Below are 22,137 nucleotides of genomic sequence, written 5' to 3'. Positions count from 1 at the left end.
GTTTTTTATCGGGAATGCCAAGGAAATTTTTGTTAAAAATTAAACCCGTGAGGTATTTCTAAAGAAAATCCTCTAATAAAATTAGAAGATTTGCTAGATAATTTGCTAACATAATCGAAATAAATCATCGAATCTCGGGATAGTATTCCGCAGGACTTTTCAAAGAAAACTCTAAAAACATTCGACAGAATCTCTATAGAAGTTTGTGTACGAACGATCGGAGAAATTATTGAAAAAAAAACAACTGCAGTATAAACTGGTGGGAAAACTTTGAAGAAATTTAAGATTTGATGGGCATTTTTTGATTAACTTTTTAAGAAATGTTTCGTAAATTTTCAAGAGTATTACTGATTTGTTCGAAAAACCCACAAGAAATTTTGGATTTCCGCGAAGAATTGTGGATGAATTTTTGAAGGAATACACATGTAGAAATCATTGGAAGATCTCCTAGATTAACAATTGGAGAATTCTGAAGGATTAATGTAAAATTATATGAATGAGATTCTAGGACAGTTTTGGAAAAAAAAATCAAAGTAATAACTGAGCAAATAACTGAAAGTAGCAGCTTTGGAGTTCTCAAGGATTTCTCGGAGCAAATTCTGGAGAAATTTTTCTTAGCATCCTTTGAAAAATCGCTAAAAGAATTTCTGGGAAAATTTGTAGTCAAAAATCTGGAAGAATTTCTGAAGAGATCCCAATAGGAGACCCTGAAAGTATTCTGAATAAAATCATGAGAATTCTTTAAGATGATCCAATTTGTATGTATATTCAACAGAAGATAAATAATTTCATTGATTTTTTAAGCTTTCTGCTGATATTAGTAATTTTTTGTTGAATCGTGGGTAGGACAACCCTTTGACTGTCCTACCCAGGTATTTTTGTGCGTAGTATATGTCCTACCTGTCCTACCCACTTCCCGCGCCACTGCATAAGGGTAAAGTATGGTATCCACAATTGTACAGTATGGCCTATCAAAAAATGCGAAAATCGTCATATCATGTGTTATGGTAGTTTTTAAATAGAAAATGTGAATGACACATAAATATTATTCATAACTTGTATTATTTAATCTATTTAGAATCAGTTTTTTGCTTTGGACATGATTTTTATCAATTACTTTCACCTTACCAGAGAGGAATTGAAAGCATACCTTCAAATTTTATCATGCGGACGTCGAGTTCAATATTTGTATGATGAAAGCTTCTAAAACATCAACGATGACGTATAATTCTTCACAGACCTTGTCTTCAGCATACGCTCATATCAAATGATAGAATTAATTCATACTTAGGTAATTGGAGACTCAAACATATTTTCGAAAAAAACGGCTCATTTTGGAGAGCTTTGATTAAACCTTTATATAAGTGTGATAAGCGGCTCCGTTTTGCTCAAACCTATGAGCTAGTATTCATATAAGTTGCCTCTAACCGAAGGAACAAATTTCATCCTCAAAAATCTGTTATAGGCCTCCGTATTTATTTTAAATTCGATCTTAACAAAATATAAAGGCATATCAAACCTATAAGACGCTAATGCCTTCAAAACTATGACCCTGGCAAAATATTTTATTGTGATCATGAAAAACACAGACTCTTTTCTAGCTTTGGGCGGACAATACCTTTGAATTTATTTGCTTTATTGCATTATTTAGGACAGTAAGAAAAATATGACAAAAATTGTCCTGGATGGCGAAGTTGTATCATAATATACTACAATAATCAGAAATTATATTCACTATCAAAAACAATGAAAATATAGCTGTGTATGCTTTATTCACGTTCAAACAATTTTCGCATTTTTTATGGGCCATACTGTACTCTATGTTCAGAAAAATGTCACTCTATGTCAGGAAAATGTCCACCAGAAAAAACCATAGACCAAACCAGCAACTTTCAATGAGGTCTTGCTTTAAAGCAGCACATTTGCACTCTAGAAGAGTTCATACTATGTATTACAAGTGGATTGTGATGACTCAGTATGGTGCCTCTGCTCACGATGTAAACTAGATATGGCTCCTAGACATTCTCCACACCATTCGTGGTAGTTGCCAAGCATTCTCTGAAACTTTTAGAGATTACAGTGTTAAAAAAATAAAATTCCCGAATTTGGCAACATCCCCAATTTGGCAACATAAAATTCATGCCTTGTTGCCAAAATCGGTAAGGCACTGTATAAAATTTTACAAAAAATGTTTTTTTATATGAAAAAAAAAATCAAAAAATTTCGTTCTTCCTTGTTTTGAAGGCCTCGGAGCCCATTTAACTGCTGTTCTCATTTTTTCTTGAAAGTTCAGAAAAATTTTACGCTTACTGTCAAATTTTCAACGATATATGTTTTTTTAGTTTTTGAGATATATTATTTTGAAAATAAAAAATCAGTCATTTTTTATCAGCACACACTGTAGGTCTCAGCGCATTCGATTTTTTATTTTCAAAAATCATTACTTTTGAACAGCTCAACCAATTTCTAGTCTATATTTTTTGAATGAAAGCTTAAGGTTTAAACTTTTCGGAAAAAATATAAAATCGAATCCCGGATAATCGAGTCCCCGGATAATCGAGTCTCCGGATAATCGAGTTCGACCTGTATGTTATTTTCAAAAAATATAGCTTAGCTTAGCTTAGCTTAGACTGACTACACATATCAATGGTTGCTATTCCGTGATTGACCGAAGTCAGTGAAAATGCACAATGAATCAACTAGAAGTTCGGCTGGGATTGGCCAAAATCTTCTTCAGTGTGCATAATTTAGTGCCTCTATTTATACATGGTCAATAACGGCGCCGACCACGTCCTTGCAGTCAGGTGGGATTGGGGGAAGGAATGTTAGTGTGTAACCTTTGCTATTTGGAGACCGTGCATCTCCACAAAGGTTACTGGGAGAGATGTTTGTTAATGGGGAGGATCTTTGGGTCACAGGATTGATAAGCAATTAGACCATGATAAATAATTATTTGTGAGATGTAAACATGCTAATATGTAAATATAATATTTTCATTTGATATGAACAATATCTATGTAGAGAAAAATTATGCCGACACTTGAGGTGACGAACCTTTCAAAATGTCAATCTATCCAGCAGGATACTTTTCACCAAAATGAAAACTAATACCGTTTCGTGCGTGTACCAAGTGCGTACCATAGCGTACCTCGCGGGATTTTGAACGTACCTCACGTTTTCATCAAAAACGGCGATCCTGCTGAATAGATGGTCGATTTTTTGAAAATCTAGGCAAACCGTTCCGATTTTTTCGGAAAATGCATGTACCAACGACGTACCTTCCGGATCTAACCTCGGTTTTAAACGTACCTCAAAATTTTCCATACTTCCTTATATAAACTTTTTTAAATCGCTTTATATGTTTAATAATTGCACCGAATCGGATTCCTTGTAAAATTTTAGCCCGAAAACATGTAAAAACCTTTATACTTAAGTTGAAATTTGACAACTTTATGGCAAAAAACGTAATATTATTACGCTATATGTGAGATTTCGAATAAACCCCTTAATGTATACTACAAGATGTGTTCATATAATTGCCTGGATGTATGCAACACTCAACATTAAACATAGAAGCACATACCAAATATTAGCCGTGATGTGAACGGGTTTAATATGTAACAAAGAAAATATATGATACATAGGGATACATATGTAGCAACTATGATATATTAGGAAAGTTTAATGTAATGCAGTTAACTAAAATCATCTGAAAATCATTCCTAGGTTTGTAAACTACATTCCCACTGTACTCACATTGAACGTACCTCGATATATTTCATATTTTATGAATAATTTGTATGCATATGAAGAAACACCCATATATAGAGGTTTCAGCCAAAATTGTTTAAGTACGTCGCATAATTGTTACTTAAATGTACTTAAGTCACCTGAAAATCATTCGTAGGTCTATGAACTACATTCCTACTGTACTCACATTGAACGTACCTCGATATATTTCATATTTTATGAATAATTTGTATGCATATGAAGAAACACCCATATATAGAGATTTTAGCCAAAATTGTTTAAGTACGTCGCATAATTGTTACTTAAATGTACTTAAGTCACCTGAAAATCATTTATAGGTTTGTAAACTACGTTCCCACTGTACTTAAATTGAACGTATCTCGATATATTTCATATTTTATTAATAATTTGTATGCATATGAAGAAACACCCATATATAGAGGTTTTAGCCAAATTAAATAAGTACGTTACATAATTGTTACTTAAATGTACTTAAGTCACCTGAAAATCATTTATAGGTTTGTAAACTACGTTCCCACTGTACTCAAATTGAACGTATCTCGATATATTTCATATTTTATTAATAATTTGTATGCATATGAAGAAACACCAATATATAGAGGTTTCAGCCAAAATTGTTTAAGTACGTCGCATAATTGTTACTTGAATGTACTTAAATCACCTGAAAATCATTCCTAGGTATGTAAACGACATTTCCACTGTACTCACATTGAACGTACCTCGATATATTTCATATTTTATGAATAATTTGTATGCATATGAAGAAACACCCATATATAGAGGTTTCAGCCAAAATTGTTTAAGTACATCGCATAATTATTACTTTAATGTTCTTAAGTCACCTGAAAATCATTTATAGGCTTGTAAACTACGTTTCCACTGTACTCACATTGAACGTACCTCGATATATTGCATATTTTATGAATAATTTTATGCATATGAAGAAACACCCATATATAGAGGTTTTAGCCAAAATTGTTTAAGTACGTCGCATAATTGTTACTTAAATGTACTAAAGTCACCTGAAAATCATTCGTAGATCTATGAACTACATTCCCACTGTACTCACATTGAACGTACCTCGATATATTGCATATATTATGAATAATTTGTATGCATATGAAGAAACACCCATATATAGAGGTTTCAGCCAAAATTGCTTAAGTACGTCGCATAATTGTTTCTTAAATGTACTGAAATCTGGAAAAAAATGTACAAAAATATTATATTACATGAAAAAAAAAATTATTTTTAGAAGTTTCCATTTATTTTAATGTAATAAATATATTTTTTAAAGTTTTAATTCCATAAAAAAAGCTTTAATTCCATAAAAAAAGATTAGAAATCAGTTGAGCTGTTCAAAAGTTATGAATTTTTAAAAAATAAAAAATCTAATGCGTTGAGACCTACAGCCGATGAAAATTGACTGATTTTTATTTTCAAAAATATATATCTCAAAACTAAAAACACATACATCGCTGAAAAAATCCATCACCCGAAAGGCTTTGGGGTTTTTCATATTTCGACATGTAGAATCTAACAAAAATAGTCCGGTTGAAAACCCCGTGTAACACCATCGTGACCTTCCCTTGTTAGATCGGTTTCAAATTTTTATATATTATGTAGGTACGTTCAATGTGAGTACTGTGGGAATGTAGTTTACAAACCTATAAATGATTTTCAGGTGACTTAAGTACATTATAGTAACAATTATGTAACGTACTTATATAGTTTTGGCTGATCCCTCTTTATATGAGTTTTTCTTCATATGCATACAAATTATTCATAAAATATGCAATATATCGAGGTACGTTCAATTTGAGTACAGTGGTAACGTAGTTTACAAACCTATAAATGATTTTCAGGTGACTTAAGTACATTTAAGTAACAATTATGCGACGTACGTAAACAATTTTGGCTAAAATCTCTATATATGGGTGTTTCTTCATATGCATACAAATTATTCATAAAATACGAAATATATCGAGGTACGTTCAATGTGAGTACAGTGGGAATGTGGTTTACAAACCTATAAATGATTTTCAGGTTACTTAAGTACATTTAAGTAACAATTATGTAACGTACTTATTTAATTTTGGCTAAAACCTCTATATATGGGTGTTTCTTCATATGCATAAAATTATTCATAAAATATGAAATATGTGAGTACAGTAGGAATGTAGTTCATAGATCTACGAATGATTTTCAGGTGACTTAAGTACATTTAAGTAACCATTATGCGACGTACTTAAACTATTTTGGCTGAAACCTCTATACATGGGTGTTTCTTCATATGCATACAAATTATTCATAAAAGATGAAATATATCGAGGTACGTTCAATGTGAGTACAGTGGGAATGTGGTTTACAAACCTATAAATGATTTTCAGGTTACTTAAGTACATTTAAGTAACAATTATGTAACGTACTTATTTAATTTTGGCTAAAACCTCTATATATGGGTGTTTCTTCATATGCATAAAATTATTCATAAAATATGAAATATGTGAGTACAGTAGGAATGTAGTTCATAGATCTACGAATGATTTTCAGGTGACTTAAGTACATTTAAGTAACCATTATGCGACGTACTTAAACTATTTTGGCTGAAACCTCTATACATGGAAGTTTCTTCATATGCATACAAATTATTCATAAAAGATGAAATATATCGAGGTACGTTCAATGTGAGTACAGTGGGAATGTAGTTTACAAACCTATAAATGATTTTCAGGTGACTTAAGTACATTTAAGTAACAATTATGCGACGTACTTAAACTATTTTGGCTGAAACCTCTATATATGGGTGTTTTTTCATATGCATACAAATTATTCATAAAATATGAAATATATCGAGGTACGTTCAATGTGAGTACAGTGGGAATGTGGTTTACAAACCTATAAATGATTTTCAGGTGACTTAAGTACATTTAAGTAACAATTATGCGACGTACTTAAACTATTTTGGCTGAAACCTCTATATATGGGTGTTTTTTCATATGCATACAAATTATTCATAAAATATGAAATATATCGAGGTACGTTCAATGTGAGTACAGTGGGAATGTAGTTTACAAACCTATAAATGATTTTCAGGTGACTTAAGTACATTTAAGTAACAATTATGCGACGTACTTAAACTATTTTGGCTGAAACCTCTATATATGGGTGTTTCTTCATATGCATACAAATTATTCATAAAATATGAAATATATCGAGGTACGTTCAATGTGAGTACAGTAGGAATGTAGTTCATAGATCTACGAATGATTTTCAGGTGACTAAAGTACATTTAAGTAACAATTATGCGACGTACTTAAAAAATTTTGGCTGAAACCTCTATATATGGGTGTTTCTTCATATGCATACAAATTATTCATAAAATATGAAATATATCGAGGTACGTTCAATGTGAGTACAGTGGGAATGTAGTTTACAAACCTAGGAATGATTTTCAGATGATTTTAGTTAACTTTAATGCATTACATTAAACTTTCCTAATATATCATAGTTGCTACATATGTATCCCTATGTATCATATATTTTCTTTATGTTACATATTAAGCCCGTTCACATCACGGCTAATATTTGGTATGTGCTTCTATGTTTAATGTTGAGTGTTGCATACATCCAGGCAATTATATGAACACATCTTGTAGTATACATTAAGGGGTTTATTCGAAATCTCACATATAGCGTAATAATATTACGTTTTTTGCCATAAAGTTGTCAAATTTCAACTTAAGTATAAAGTTTTTTACATGTTTTCGGGCTAAAATTTTACAAGGAATCCGATTCGGTGCAATTATTAAACATATAAAGCGATTCAAAAAAGTTCATATAAGGAAATATGGAAAATTTTGAGGTACGTTTAAAACCGAGGTTAGATCCGGAAGGTACGTCGTTGGTACATGCATTTTCCGAAAAAATCGGAACGGTTTGCCTAGATTTTCAAAAAATCGACCATCTATTCAGCAGGATCACCGTTTTTGATGAAAACGTGAGGTACGTTCAAAATCCCGCGGAGTACGCTATGGTACGCACTTGGTACACGCACGAAACGGTATTAGTTTTCATTTTGGTGAAAAGTATCCTGCTGGATAGATTGACATCCTTTCAAAGTATGTTGAATAAAGTGAACCTTTCGCAAGTCTACACTTGTAGTGTCGAACCATTCAAAGTTTTTTTTAAATTACAAAAATAAATATAGAAAGAAAAAGGAGTTTTGAAAAAAAAAATTAAACATAAATAATATATGAATCAGAGTTTATGTCGACACTCACAGTGACGAACCTTTCAAAGTTTGTTGAAAAATCATATTTACGTCTCACCGTTGTAAAGGTGCAGTCATACATATTTTATATATTAGAAATAGTAGCATGAAACGAGCTCACCAATTGATCCGTCATCCTTGAGCAGCAACAATCCACTTTCAGTTTCACTCGATTGCTCATTTTCATTGGCACATTTTCACTTTACTCGACCGATGCGCGACATGTTTGATCCTGCCCTTATCGCCGGCCCCCGCAGGGGCAAGCGTCAAGGTCGAAGGATCAAACACAACTTTGTATTTTATTTTCAAAAAATATATCTCGAAAACTAAAAAACAGCCATCGCTGAAAATTTGACTTCCTGAACTTTCAAGAAAATTTGATTTTCTGAACTTTCAAGACAAAAATGAGAACAGCAATAGTCCCTTTGGTCCCGAGGCCTTCAAAACATAAAAAACGGAAATTTTTGTTTATTTTTTTCATGTAAAAAAATTTTTTGTGAAATTTTATATAATTCTTGAAAACTTAAAATCTTTAGCTTTCATTTTGTCCAAGAGAATTGAAAATCGGTAAAGTGGTTCAAAAGTTATGATTTCTTAAAAAAAAAAAAATTGCACAGTCGCGATTTTTCTGGTCACTCTATTTCGGAAATGGTTAATCAAAAAATCCAAAAACACGTGTACCCTTATTCCGGATAAGGAACAAAATAGCAAATTTTTACGGAATTCGGTGACCCACTAGATCGGTTTTTCATGGAATAACTGTATTTGTATGTCTAGAATTACTTCTTAACAAAAAGTGGTGCATTCGATAACTGCCTGTACTTCTGCCTGATATACAGTTAGCCATATACCTATTCGAGGGCCAGCTCCAACCCTTTATTGACACTTATGACACTACCCTGAACGCCACTACCCCGAACGCCATTACTCCTAGTGAGTCAAACATAAATTAATACCTCTTTGGTTGCAAACACTACACAGAAAAGAAGGATAAATATTATATAAATGAAAGCTACAAAATGCGCCAAAAAAGAGACATAGTAGCTGCTACTAATTTTCCTCACTTGAAATTTCTCAGATGTCAATCATTAGGAAGCAAGCACCGAAACAGCGTAAGATTGCCACTGCATTAAATATTTTCTTTGGTTTGGAGGATTATGTAGCTAAATTTATATAAGAGTAAACTTCAACAAAAATCAGATGTGTGAATGCTACAGCATGAATCAATATAAACGGAAAAAATATGAAGAAAAGAGTGAATATGAGAGAAAAGTAGTGAGCAGTTCTATAAAAGATTTGACTACAACATTAATACAAAAATGAAGTTCGTTCTAGCTAGTAGAAACTAGTAGAAGCTAGCTTTTCCGATGATAATTGGATAGATTATAACTTACGATAGAAGGTGTGATTACTTATAGAATATTTCGAACTATGGCGTAAATAATAACTATAACAACATGAATCAATGGAACAATCTGTGTTCAAAAGAAGGAAGATCTATGGTTCAAAATAATAGCGAATTCCGTCGGTCAAGAATCTTTCATTTGGTTTTCTTTTTCTTTGGTCAATATAACAGTGAAAGTGCTCACTAAGCTGAGGTTCTGCTCCAATGAGCCTGGTTGAATTTTTGCCCCCTCCAATTCCAAATCAGCACGATTTGGAAGAGTCACGATGAACAGTCGATCAAAGTTCTATGGACCGATGTACGAGTTCACAATTTTGACGTTTGAGCGGTGCCGTACTCACTCGTTGCCATGGTCACATAAATAACACGGCTCCGCCCAATCGTCAAATAATGAACTCGTGCATTGGTTCGTTGCTTATTCATCCAGTGAATTCATGAGTGAATAGATTATTGATCTTGATGGAGCCTGCTTCTCTGCTTAGTGTTCTAAGAGCACTGCAACAGTTACTATTATTGTCTTTATTAGAGAGATGTTCAGCCCATCAGCCATCACAGACTCACTCTGTCATGAACAGTTATGAACTGAGGGCTTTCGTGGTCTAAGTTGCTATTTTCGCAATTTCATATATCGTGTGGCAGGCATGATGATGCTCTATGCGTTGTGAAGTCAAGGTTTATGAAAAGAACCTGGATCGACTAAGAACGGAATCAAAAAACCTTCAGTATGGCTTTATTTTGTAGCCGCTGACACTACCACTATCCAAAGAAAGGGCCGAAAAAGTTGTTGTGTTAAACGCACAGATGTTTATCAAGGTCAACCTAAGAGTCGTTGAAACAGTAGTTTGTATTTTTCACCTTAAATTGTCAAATTTTACCCTCGATATTGATGGGAACAGCACTGCGGGCCCAGAAATCATTGCCCGACGGCCTATAACCGGGTCTCCATCCGCCAAACCGTTGCGACTGTCAACGGTGTTCTTTGTACCCGAGGATAGTACGCAGCTTGTCATTAATCGACCCTTCTCTTTTTAGGAATTGCAATATGCTTTAAGTAGTGAGAAATCTACAGGCCCTGATGACGCTGGTTATGAATGATGAAAAATCTTGAAGGACTAGCTAATTCTACTTGAGCTGATAAATCAGAATGGTAAACTGTCGGCTTACGCATCATCTCCAGCAACGCGGCCGGCTGGATCACCGACAGCACGCTTTTCAGCCCGGTTACGGTACTAATACCTACTTTGCGGGGCCCAGATAGCCGTAGCGGTAAACGCGCAGCTATTCAGCATGACCAAGCTGAGGGTCGTGGGTTCGAATCCCACCGGTCGAGGATTTTTTCGGGTAGGAAATTTTCTCGACTTCCCAGGGCATAGAGTATCTTCGTACCTGCCACACGATGTACGCATGTAAAAATGGTCATTGGCATAGTAAGCTCTCAGTGAATAACTGTGGAAGTGCTCATAAGAACACTAAGCTGAGAAGCAGGCTCTGTCCCAGTGGGGACGTAACGCCAGAAAGAGAGAGAGACCTACTTTGCGGCCCTCAGCAAGGCTCTGCAGGAAGCGAAATTCTTGAATTTAATTGTATATCTCAAAGGCTTTTAACAGGATGTTGACGCCATTTGTCCTGGAAAAATAAGCCAACTGGGGCTTCACAGGCCACGTTTTGCATTTCGTGAAAATTTTTCGCGGCTACACGTAGGAAAGCTCAAGCAGTTGTTACCAGAGTAACCAAATGGGCTTCTTCCATCAGCTTCACGACTTCTTGAAGTGTCCGATGCCATTTGCTCATCAGGGTCAGTGAGCTTCCGATCAACATCAACAGCCAAGCCATCCCCGGCCGTAACACGGCAAGAATCCTCGGTGTCACCATCGACCGAGGCCTGACCTTCTAGCCCCACTATGAAGAAGTCAGAGCCAATTGCTGAACTGCTTCACAGCGCTCCAATCCGAAGCCCCTCGTCACTCGTGGATCCAGGAAATACTAAAAGATCATCGTTACAGCAATAGGGTGCGGATATTCGAAGGTGGGTGAAATCGACCATACGCCAGACATGGCAGGCAGAGTGGGCAAACATACGAGTGGACTATCCGCGAAAATATAAACGTAGCACCGATGCTTGGACAGATCTGAGGCCACTGAAGGACCAAACAATAATTTACCGATTGCGGACATACAAAGATGTCCCATAATTACGGAGAAAACCCTTTTCATCGGACCTGCGAGTTCAGTGACACGGCTTAGCTTAGCTTAGCTTAGCTTAGACTGACTACACATATCAATGGTTGCTATTCCGTGATTGACCGAAGTCAGTGAAAATGCACAAAGAATCAACTAGAAGTTAGGCTGGGATTGGCCATAATCTTCTTCAATGTGCATAATTCAGTGCCTCTATTTGAACAAGGTCAATAACGGCGCCGGCCACGTCCTTGCAGTCAGGTGGGATTGGGGGAAGGAATGTTAGTGAGTAACCTTTGCTATTTGGAGACCGTGTTTGCCTCTGCTTCTCCACAAAGGTTACTGGAAGGGATGTTTGTTAATGGGAAGGATCGTTGGGTCACAGGATTCACTTTGATAAGCGATTAGACCATGATAAACAATGATTTGTGAGATATATACATGCTTATACGTAAATATAATATTTTCATTTGATATGAACAATTTCTATGTAGAGGAAAATTATGCCGACACTTGAGGCGACGAACCATTCAAAGTTTGTTGAACAAATACCTAAATGTAACATTCCTACAGCTGTCAGGACGAAAGCATGTGTTATTATATTTTACTCATTTGAAAAGAAACAAAAGACTCGATTGGTTGGGACATCATAGAACACTCTTATTCTTATGCCGACACTTACAGTGGCGAACCATCCAAAGTTTGTTGAATAAAGTGAACCTTTCGCAAGTCTACACTTGTAGTGTAGAACCATTCAAAGTTTTTTTAATTACAAAAATAAAGGTATATAAGGGGTGTTCTGAAAAAAAATATGTTAAACATAAATAAATCATGAATCAGAGTTTGTGCCGACACTCACAGTGACGAACCATCCATAGTTTGTTGAAACATCATATTTACATCCCACCATTGTAACGATTAAATGTGCAGTCAAATATATTTTATAGATTAGAAATAGTAGCATGAAACGAGCTCACCAATTGATCCGTTATCCTTGACTGAGCAGCCACAATCCACTTTCAGCTTCACTCGTTTGCTCAGCTAGCACTCAGAAAGAAAAAAAAAATAAAATAGGCGCGCCCCGAAAAAAAAACACGGACTACAGCTCGGGCTTTCTTGACGCACTGCCCAGGAGCAAGCGTCAAGGTCGTCGAAGGATCAAAAAGAACGAACCGATCGCGGCACTTTTTAACTTACTCCAACCGAACTCACCGATCACGCCACTTTTTCACTTACGAGACCGACGCGCGACATGTTTGATTCTGCCCTCGTCGCTCACTCCGGCAAAAGCAAGCGTCAAGGTCGAAAGATCAAATAGAACTAACCGATCGCGGCACTTTTTCACTTACTCCAACCGAACTCACCGATCACGCCACTTTTTCACTTACGAGACCGATACGCGACATGTTTGATCCTGCCCTCGTCGCTCGCTCCGGCAAAAGCAAGTGTCAAGGTCGAAAGATCAAACAGAACTAACCGAACGCGGCACTTTTTCACTTACTCCAACCGAACTCACCGATCACGCCACTTTTTCACTTACGAGACCGATGCGCGACATGTTTGATCCTGCCCTCGTCGCTCGCTCCGGCAACAGCAAGCGTCAAGGTCGAAGGATCAAACAGAACTAACCGATCGCGGCACTTTTTCACTTACTCCAACCGAACTCACCGATCACGCCACTTTTTCACTTACGAGACCGACGCGCGACATGTTTGATCCTGCCCTCGTCGCTCGCTCCGGCAAAAGCAAGCGTCAAGGTCGAAAGATCAAACAGAACTAACCGATCGCGGCACTTTTTCACTTACTCCAACCGAACTCACCGATCACGCCACTTTTTCACTTACGAGACCGATGCGCGACATGTTTGATCCTGCCCTCGTCACTCGCTCCGGCAAAAGCAAGCGTCAAGGTCGAAAGATCAAACAGAACTAACCGATCGCGGCACTTTTTCACTTACTCCAACCGAACTCACCGATCACGCCACTTTTTCACTTACGAGACCGATGCGCGACATGTTTGATCCTGCCCTCGTCACTCGCTCCGGCAAAAGCAAGCGTCAAGGTCGAAAGATCAAACAGAACTAACCGATCGCGGCACTTTTTCACTTACTCCAACCGAACTCACCGATCACGCCACTTTTTCACTTACGAGACCGATGCGCGACATGTTTGATCCTGCCCTCGTCACTCGCTCCGGCAAAAGCAAGCGTCAAGGTCGAAAGATCAAACAGAACTAACCGATCGCGGCACTTTTTCACTTACTCCAACCGAACTCACCGATCACGCCACTTTTTCACTTACGAGACCGATACGCGACATGTTTGATCCTGCCCTCGTCGCTCGCTCCGGCAAAAGCAAGTGTCAAGGTCGAAAGATCAAACAGAACTAACCGAACGCGGCACTTTTTCACTTACTCCAACCGAACTCACCGATCACGCCACTTTTTCACTTACGAGACCGATGCGCGACATGTTTGATCCTGCCCTCGTCGCTCGCTCCGGCAACAGCAAGCGTCAAGGTCGAAGGATCAAACAGAACTAACCGATCGCGGCACTTTTTCACTTACTCCAACCGAACTCACCGATCACGCCACTTTTTCACTTACGAGACCGATACGCGACATGTTTGATCCTGCCCTCGTCGCTCGCTCCGGCAAAAGCAAGTGTCAAGGTCGAAAGATCAAACAGAACTAACCGAACGCGGCACTTTTTCACTTACTCCAACCGAACTCACCGATCACGCCACTTTTTCACTTACGAGACCGATGCGCGACATGTTTGATCCTGCCCTCGTCGCTCGCTCCGGCAAAAGCAAGTGTCAAGGTCGAAAGATCAAACAGAACTAACCGAACGCGGCACTTTTTCACTTACTCCAACCGAACTCACCGATCACGCCACTTTTTCACTTACGAGACCGATGCGCGACATGTTTGATCCTGCCCTCGTCGCTCGCTCCGGCAACAGCAAGCGTCAAGGTCGAAGGATCAAACAGAACTAACCGATCGCGGCACTTTTTCACTTACTCCAACCGAACTCACCGATCACGCCACTTTTTCACTTACGAGACCGACGCGCGACATGTTTGATCCTGCCCTCGTCGCTCGCTCCGGCAAAAGCAAGCGTCAAGGTCGAAAGATCAAACAGAACTAACCGATCGCGGCACTTTTTCACTTACTCCAACCGAACTCACCGATCACGCCACTTTTTCACTTACGAGACCGATGCGCGACATGTTTGATCCTGCCCTCGTCACTCGCTCCGGCAAAAGCAAGCGTCAAGGTCGAAAGATCAAACAGAACTAACCGATCGCGGCACTTTTTCACTTACTCCAACCGAACTCACCGATCACGCCACTTTTTCACTTACGAGACCGATGCGCGACATGTTTGATCCTGCCCTCGTCACTCGCTCCGGCAAAAGCAAGCGTCAAGGTCGAAAGATCAAACAGAACTAACCGATCGCGGCACTTTTTCACTTACTCCAACCGAACTCACCGATCACGCCACTTTTTCACTTACGAGACCGATGCGCGACATGTTTGATCCTGCCCTCGTCACTCGCTCCGGCAAAAGCAAGCGTCAAGGTCGAAAGATCAAACAGAACTAACCGATCGCGGCACTTTTTCACTTACTCCAACCGAACTCACCGATCACGCCACTTTTTCACTTACGAGACCGACGCGCGACATGTTTGATCCTGCCCTCGTCGCTCGCCCCGGCAAAAGCAAGTGTCAGGGTCGAAAGATCAAACAGAACTCAGTTCAGTGACACGGCTTAGTGAACACAAACTCGTATACGATAGCGTATAAAAGTACAAAAGTGGAGGCGATATACATACATGCGCCATAAGGCTGCATGCAAGATGTACGTATATCGCCTCCACCTTTGTACTCTTGTATACCATCATATACGATGGTGTGTTTACTGGGGGATGACAGCTGCTTTCCACAAATTAAATCACCGCAAAGCTAAATAGTCTGGGGAAGTTGTCAGCCGTCGCTCGATCGAGTTGGTCGTCTTTTTGCTGCATAGCAGCCAGTGATACCGTGCATTGTTAACCACGCTAACAATGACCTCCACACGAAGAAACACACTGGTGATCGACTTCAGTGTTTTACCAGTTAAACCTAACGCTGGAGACATCGAGAAGTTTCTCAGAAACAGTCTGGAAATTGAGATGGCATCTATCAAAAACCTTCAACGACACACCATCAGAAATTGTGTCCTCATCGAAATGCGCAGTTTAGAAGCAGCAGAACGCGTAGCTTCTTCACACAATCTCAAGCACTCAATGACAGCCGGGGAGAAAAAATACAATATACCGGTCTACGTAGAAGACACAGCAACAAACGTTCGCATACATGATCTGCCGCCAAGTATGCCCAATGAAGTAGTCGCCGAATATATGAGCGCATATGGGAAGGTAAAGTCCGTTGCACGCGAGTTGTGGAAAAAGTTTTTTCCTGGCATTCCCAACGGCGTTCGAGTAGTGCGAATCGAACTCGAAAAGCACATTCCGTCATTCATACGGATTCGAAACGAACACAGTGCTGTATCTTACCGCACGCAGATACCCACTTGCCGCCAGTGCGAAAGGAAGGCACACCCGAAGCTAAAGTGCTCAGAAGCAGCAGCAAACGAGAAAGAGAAGGTAGAATCAGCAATAGAAGCTTCATGTATTGCCCCTCCAGCGCAGCAAAATCAACAACCAGCCGACAAGGCATGCAGTGTAGCTGACAACCACAAGCAGATGATGTGTGGCAACCCAGAGGAAGAGCGAAACAAAAAACGACAGCAACAAACAAACAGCGGATCACTTAGCTCGCTAGATTATCCACCACCACAGAAAAGACCAACTATAGGAGCAGCAAACTCAACTGATGCGTCGAGTCAAGTTGATAACCGAGACGTTGAAATGGAAAATTCAGACGATGACGATTCAGGACCTGATCCAGCTCCGGAGGACATTGATGGATGGATTCTTAAGTTCAATAAGCGTTCAAAGCGACAAAAGGAGATTATAGCCAATTTGAAAAAATATTGAATTGTACTTTTTTGTAATATTTTCCGCCCGACATGAATGCACCTTTTGGTGTAAAATGTCGTTAAACAAATAAAAAAAAAAAAAAATAGTCTGGGAATCAACGGCAGCCATTTATAATGGTTTTCTATCGTACCTTACCGGTCATCATCTGATCGTCGATTTAGGAGACATCTGATCGCCTACTTTTACTGTCACATCTGGAATCCCACAGGGAAGTCACCTGGGACTACTTTCATACTTGATTTACTTCAACAATGTCAATCTGGTGATCAAAAGACTACGGTTTTCTTACGCAAATGACCTGAAGCTCTTTCTTCGTATTCGCTCAACTGATGACTGCAGATCTCTTCAACTTCAACAGAACATTTTTGCCGACTGGTGCCATATAAACCAGATGGATGTTAATCCTTAAAAATGCTCAGTGATATCGTTCTCGCTCAAAAAAGACAAAATTGCCCACAAGTATGCCTAATTCGGTCAGGACATAGAGAGTGTTAATCAAATTAAGGACTTGGAAGTTATTCTGGATATCCAACTCTACTTTAAGCGGCACATCTCACTTGTCGTCGACAAAGCTTCCAAAATACTAGGCCTTATATTACTGCTTAAATCGCTCTACTGCTCTCTGTCTCGTTCCGTCTTAGTTAGACTACTGCACGGTAGTTTGGACAAATCCAAAGGAGATTTTTGAGATTTGCACTGCGAAGACTACCATGGTTGAATCCCTATCGGCTGTCAAGCTATGGAAGCCGTTGCCAACATATTCGCCTGGGACCCCGGTCCGTCTGCAGAGATGCAGCTAGAGCTTTGTTTATTACCGATATCCTGCAAGGACACATAAATTGCACTGCCCTGCTGGAGCAAGTCAACATAAATGTGCAGCCCCGAGTCCTTTGGAATAACATGACGCTGAGATCACCTCTTCAACGAACAAACTACGGTCTAATGGCCCTCGACCTAACGACCTGCTCCCACTAAGAGTCGTGGGATCGGGTCCTGCCAGATCCTCGTCTTTTCAGGTTAAAAGTTTTCTAAACTTTTCAAAGTAAAGATGTAAATTCGTGCTTGCCATACGACACACATGCAAATAGTCAATTGGCCTGGAAAGCTTTAGTTAACCCGTATAGGCCAGGTGAAAGCAAAAATACTAAAACCCTAACCGCTCAGCGAATACTTAACGGATTCAAATATTTTTTGACAGTATTCTGGTACACACATCTAGCTTGTAGAGGTGGCCTTGGGAATATTCCTATAGCCGGAGTTATTTCGGTGGGTCACTGGGTCAAGTCGGGTAAAAAAGGCGTTCTTTTGGAACATGCCAAGTTGTCTTTATTTATTTCCAATGGCAATCATTTTAATTTGCATAAATCATTAAGATCTGATACTCAACATTAGAAATAAATAGTTTTGCAGCGTTTATAATGTACCGGGTGTGGTTCTCGGACTTAATACCCTGAAGAACCGGCTCGAGATTTGTTTAATACTAAACCGTTTTGATTATCTACAAGTAGAGATCAAATGCGTTCCTATAAGCTTAACAGATGTTTAGATACAAATTGTTGACTTTATCAATTTGAAGCGTCCCGGGGACCCGAAAATGGTCCTTTGCAGGAGACATCCTGTTATCCTATTTAATCGTTCATCAGAAGGTTTACGCTGATGCGTTAATTTTAAAACTCTTTGGATATAGTGGCCACATTATAGCCGATTCTGGAAATCGTCTGTGACTTGAAATTTGCCTACCTTCAGGGGAACAGAGGCACAAAACCCTTCACCCAACCTGACCCAGTGACCCACCGCAATAACTCCGGCCACAGGAACATTCCCGAGATCCTTTGACCACTTTTAGAAACTAGATATGTGTACGAGTATAATTAAAAAATAATAAGTGAAATTCGCTGAGCGGTGAGAATTTTTTTTCTCTCAGGCCTTTACGGTTTAATAACTGCTGAAATGCTCAAAACAACATTAAACTGAGAAGTAGGCTCTGTTTCAATTGAGATGTAATACCAGAAAAAAGGAGAAAAAGCCTTGAACGTTTTTAGAAAAATTGTCTTTCAGCTCATTCTATAGCATCAAAAAACCTAACTGCACAGGCCCCACAAGGTCCCGGGCTTCTACATTGGTGAATCCAGCCCTGATGGTTGTATTTGTCCAATTTGAATGATTCTTGAAATCTTTACTAGATCGAAGGAATTTTTGAATATAGTATTAATAAATGTTCTTAATTCAAATATCGTAAATAACGGATACACTATCTTTAAGAGAGTTAATTAACCCTAAAATCAGTAACACCATCGAGACTGAATGAAAGATTATTTTTTAAGTCTAGTGTACAGAACGATTGAGGTGGTTAAGCTTCCAAATGCTGGAAACAAAAGGTATATGCGAGGGCGCAAACACATTCAAATCATGTGACTCTGTGATGCGATCATTTGTTGCGTTGTCCCATTTGCTGGATAGAACGTAAATAACTCCCTCGCTCCCAATTGCCGTCGAGAAGCTTCAACACTGAGTCGCGGCCGGCATCATTGCGCTAGAATGGGCACTATCAAGCGATGTTATGTCAGGCCAGCATGTTTGTATTAGAGAGGGTACGATAGGGTGTCCCAGAAATCATTGTCTGAAATGTCAAGAACCCTAGAATCAAATAAATGCTTATTTGTAACAATTTGTAGGGCATATAAACTTTCTTAAGAATCAGTTAGCGGTTCTGCCATAAAGATTTATAAAAAATTATCATATTTGATAAAAATTACCATATATTACATTTTGTGCATCTTTTTCGGAAAATTATATTAGGTAAATGATTTCTCAGCAAACCAGTATAAGAAATCGTACACATGTTCTCAATTGAATATTTAACAAATATGTTACACATAACGATTTTTACAAGTTGTAAGAAGTTCTGTAGACAAAAAAAAATAATAATTCAACGAATGTTCCATAATGTTCATACAGTCGACTCTCCACATCTCGATATCGGAAGGACCATCGAGATAGGGAGAGATCGAGACGTAGAACAAATTCCCAATGAATACTAGATTTAACCTCTAATTTAATTTTTAGCAAGTTTATATGTTTTACGAAAGTTCTATAAATAGATATGCTTTGAATTCTGGAGTTGAGTGCCATGACTTTTGGAACATTGATTTTTTTCTGGAACACCCTAATGTACAAACATCTGCACGAGACATAACATGGGAAAAAGGGTTTAAAAAATAACTGCATCAACCAACTATGCAAAAGCCAACTAGTACACACAGCAGACGTACAAACACTGCTGGAGACACTCAGCTTATTTTCCGCTGCAGGGTTATGTCATTGCAGGCAACACATCTCACATCGTCGATGCAAGCACAGACTTTCAATGCAACTTCCTTGCGAATCATTGATTGGATTGCCTCTGTGATTATTATTTTCGCTTCGCTACACCAAGGTTTCAAAACACACTTACGATGTTTCGCGACACTTTGGAAGGAGATCACTTTTCACTAGAACACCGAGCGTATAATTTTAAGATATCTATCGTTTCCTGTAAATGCGTCATGGTATTATAAATACAAGCGAGGAGTGTAATAAAATAACCCTGTCTCGACCGAGAATCAGTGCGTATGGAAGGCGTAAAAAGATGATAAGCATGAATCGCTTGCTTCCGCGGTTCTCGAGCAACTAGCGTAATATTCAAAGTCGAAGCTCGCTGTCTGTGTATGAATTGGAGACGAGTACTGAGACAGCTGGCTACAGTGTTTCATTTACAGCATATGTGATTTCATCTTGTGCGCAGACTCGGTTTCTAAGGGTAATCGTAGTTGCAATGCAGCTAGGGTGGATAGCCTTTTGATGATGATACAGCGATTGCAGATAAATCAAGCAATGTATGAATAAAAAAAAACAAATGCATAAGAGGAAATTAAATGCAATATTGGGAAACCATTACAATCCAAAATATTATGCATACATTATTTACAATTGAAACTTTTTCAATTTTTCATTCAAAATGTGACTTCGCTGGATTAGATCTTTAACGAAATTTCTACGACACTAACTTCAATTTCAATAAAATGGTGTTTTTGTGATGCATTTTTCAAACACGGTTAATCGTGAAATTTACTTGAGAAGCTACTACATAATCTAAATAAAATTTTAGATATTATCAAAGTTTGATGACAAGATCTGACGAATTCTGGAAAAACGTTCGATTTTGGCACGATTTCAGTATATTCGAACGGGTTTTTTCTTGTTCTTGTTCTTGTTCTTGTTCTTGTTCTTGTTCTTGTTCTTGTTCTTGTTCTTGTTCTTGTTCTTGTTCTTGTTCTTGTTCTTGTTCTTGTTCTTGTTCTTGTTCTTGTTCTTGTTCTTGTTCTTGTTCTTGTTCTTGTTCTTGTTCTTGTTCTTGTTCTTGTTCTTGTTCTTGTTCTTGTTCTTGTTCTTGTTCTTGTTCTTGTTCTTGTTCTTGTTCTTGTTCTTGTTCTTGTTCTTGTTCTTGTTCTTGTTCTTGTTCTTGTTCTTGTTCTTGTTCTTGTTCTTGTTCTTGTTCTTGTTCTTGTTCTTGTTCTTGTTCTTGTTCTTGTTCTTGTTCTTGTTCTTGTTCTTGTTCTTGTTCTTGTTCTTGTTCTTGTTCTTGTTCTTGTTCTTGTTCTTGTTCTTGTTCTTGTTCTTGTTCTTGTTCTTGTTCTTGTTCTTGTTCTTGTTCTTGTTCTTGTTCTTGTTCTTGTTCTTGTTTCTTGTTCTTGTTCTTGTTCTTGTTCTTGTTCTTGTTCTTGTTCTTGTTCTTGTTCTTGTTCTTGTTCTTGTTCTTGTTCTTGTTCGCACTGAAAATTTTATCGACTGGTCACCACCAGCGAGTGACCAGTGAATTACATTTTCAGCATCCACGGTTGTCTGGTTCTCTAGATTTGTGATCTAAAAATTCGAAGTTTGGCTTCGATGCATCTTCACCTTAAAAGGCGTGGACGACTTGTTTGCACTCTTTTGCTCATATCTTTTAACTCTGTTGATAAATTCTCAAACTTTTAACAGATTTGTGTAGGGGATTAGTTTCACCTTCAAATGCATCCACAAATATTAGGATACCGGAATAATATTATTTTGAGCGATTTCATCTGGTGCTAAAATTTTTAATCGGTGCTACGACAAACTTTGTGATAATGAAATTGAGCATATTTGTAGTTCTTTGTCTAAATTTCATGTCGATTGCCCATAGAGAAAAGATCTTACAGCACGATAAAATAAGTTATTTGTATGAAAATCGGCTCTCTCTACTATTATTCTGAACACACTATATTTATGTGGATGTTATAAATATAGTATGTATCAAGTCTTGTGAGCTAAGGGGATTTTTTGGTGTAGTGGTTAGAATACAAGCTTTTCACGCCGGAGACCTGGGATCGAATCTCATCCCAGAGATGGTCACTTAGGACAAAACAAGTTTTACTGACGGCTTCCTTCGGAGGGATGTTTAGTCGT

The 22,137-nt window shown here is 38.2% G+C and overlaps 1 protein-coding gene across 1 annotated transcript in view; it reads right to left on the bottom strand.

The window, feature by feature from the left end:
- The window catches only part of LOC5572782 (ATP-binding cassette sub-family D member 2), a 168,152-nt gene extending 147,803 nt beyond the window's left edge, over positions 1 to 20,349 (bottom strand). Inside the window, exon 1 of the mRNA XM_021852487.1 lies at positions 20,126 to 20,349. The gene's annotated coding sequence lies outside the window, so the exon portion shown is untranslated. The remainder of the gene's footprint in view (positions 1 to 20,125) is intronic.
- Positions 20,350 to 22,137: the final 1,788 nt, after the last annotated feature.

This window comes from Aedes aegypti, chromosome 1, assembly GCF_002204515.2.
Source record: "Aedes aegypti strain LVP_AGWG chromosome 1, AaegL5.0 Primary Assembly, whole genome shotgun sequence".
In the NCBI taxonomy this organism is placed as follows: domain Eukaryota; kingdom Metazoa; phylum Arthropoda; class Insecta; order Diptera; family Culicidae; genus Aedes; species Aedes aegypti.
Note: the sequence above shows the minus strand (reverse complement) of the source record. Positions and strands in the feature narration are given on the sequence as shown.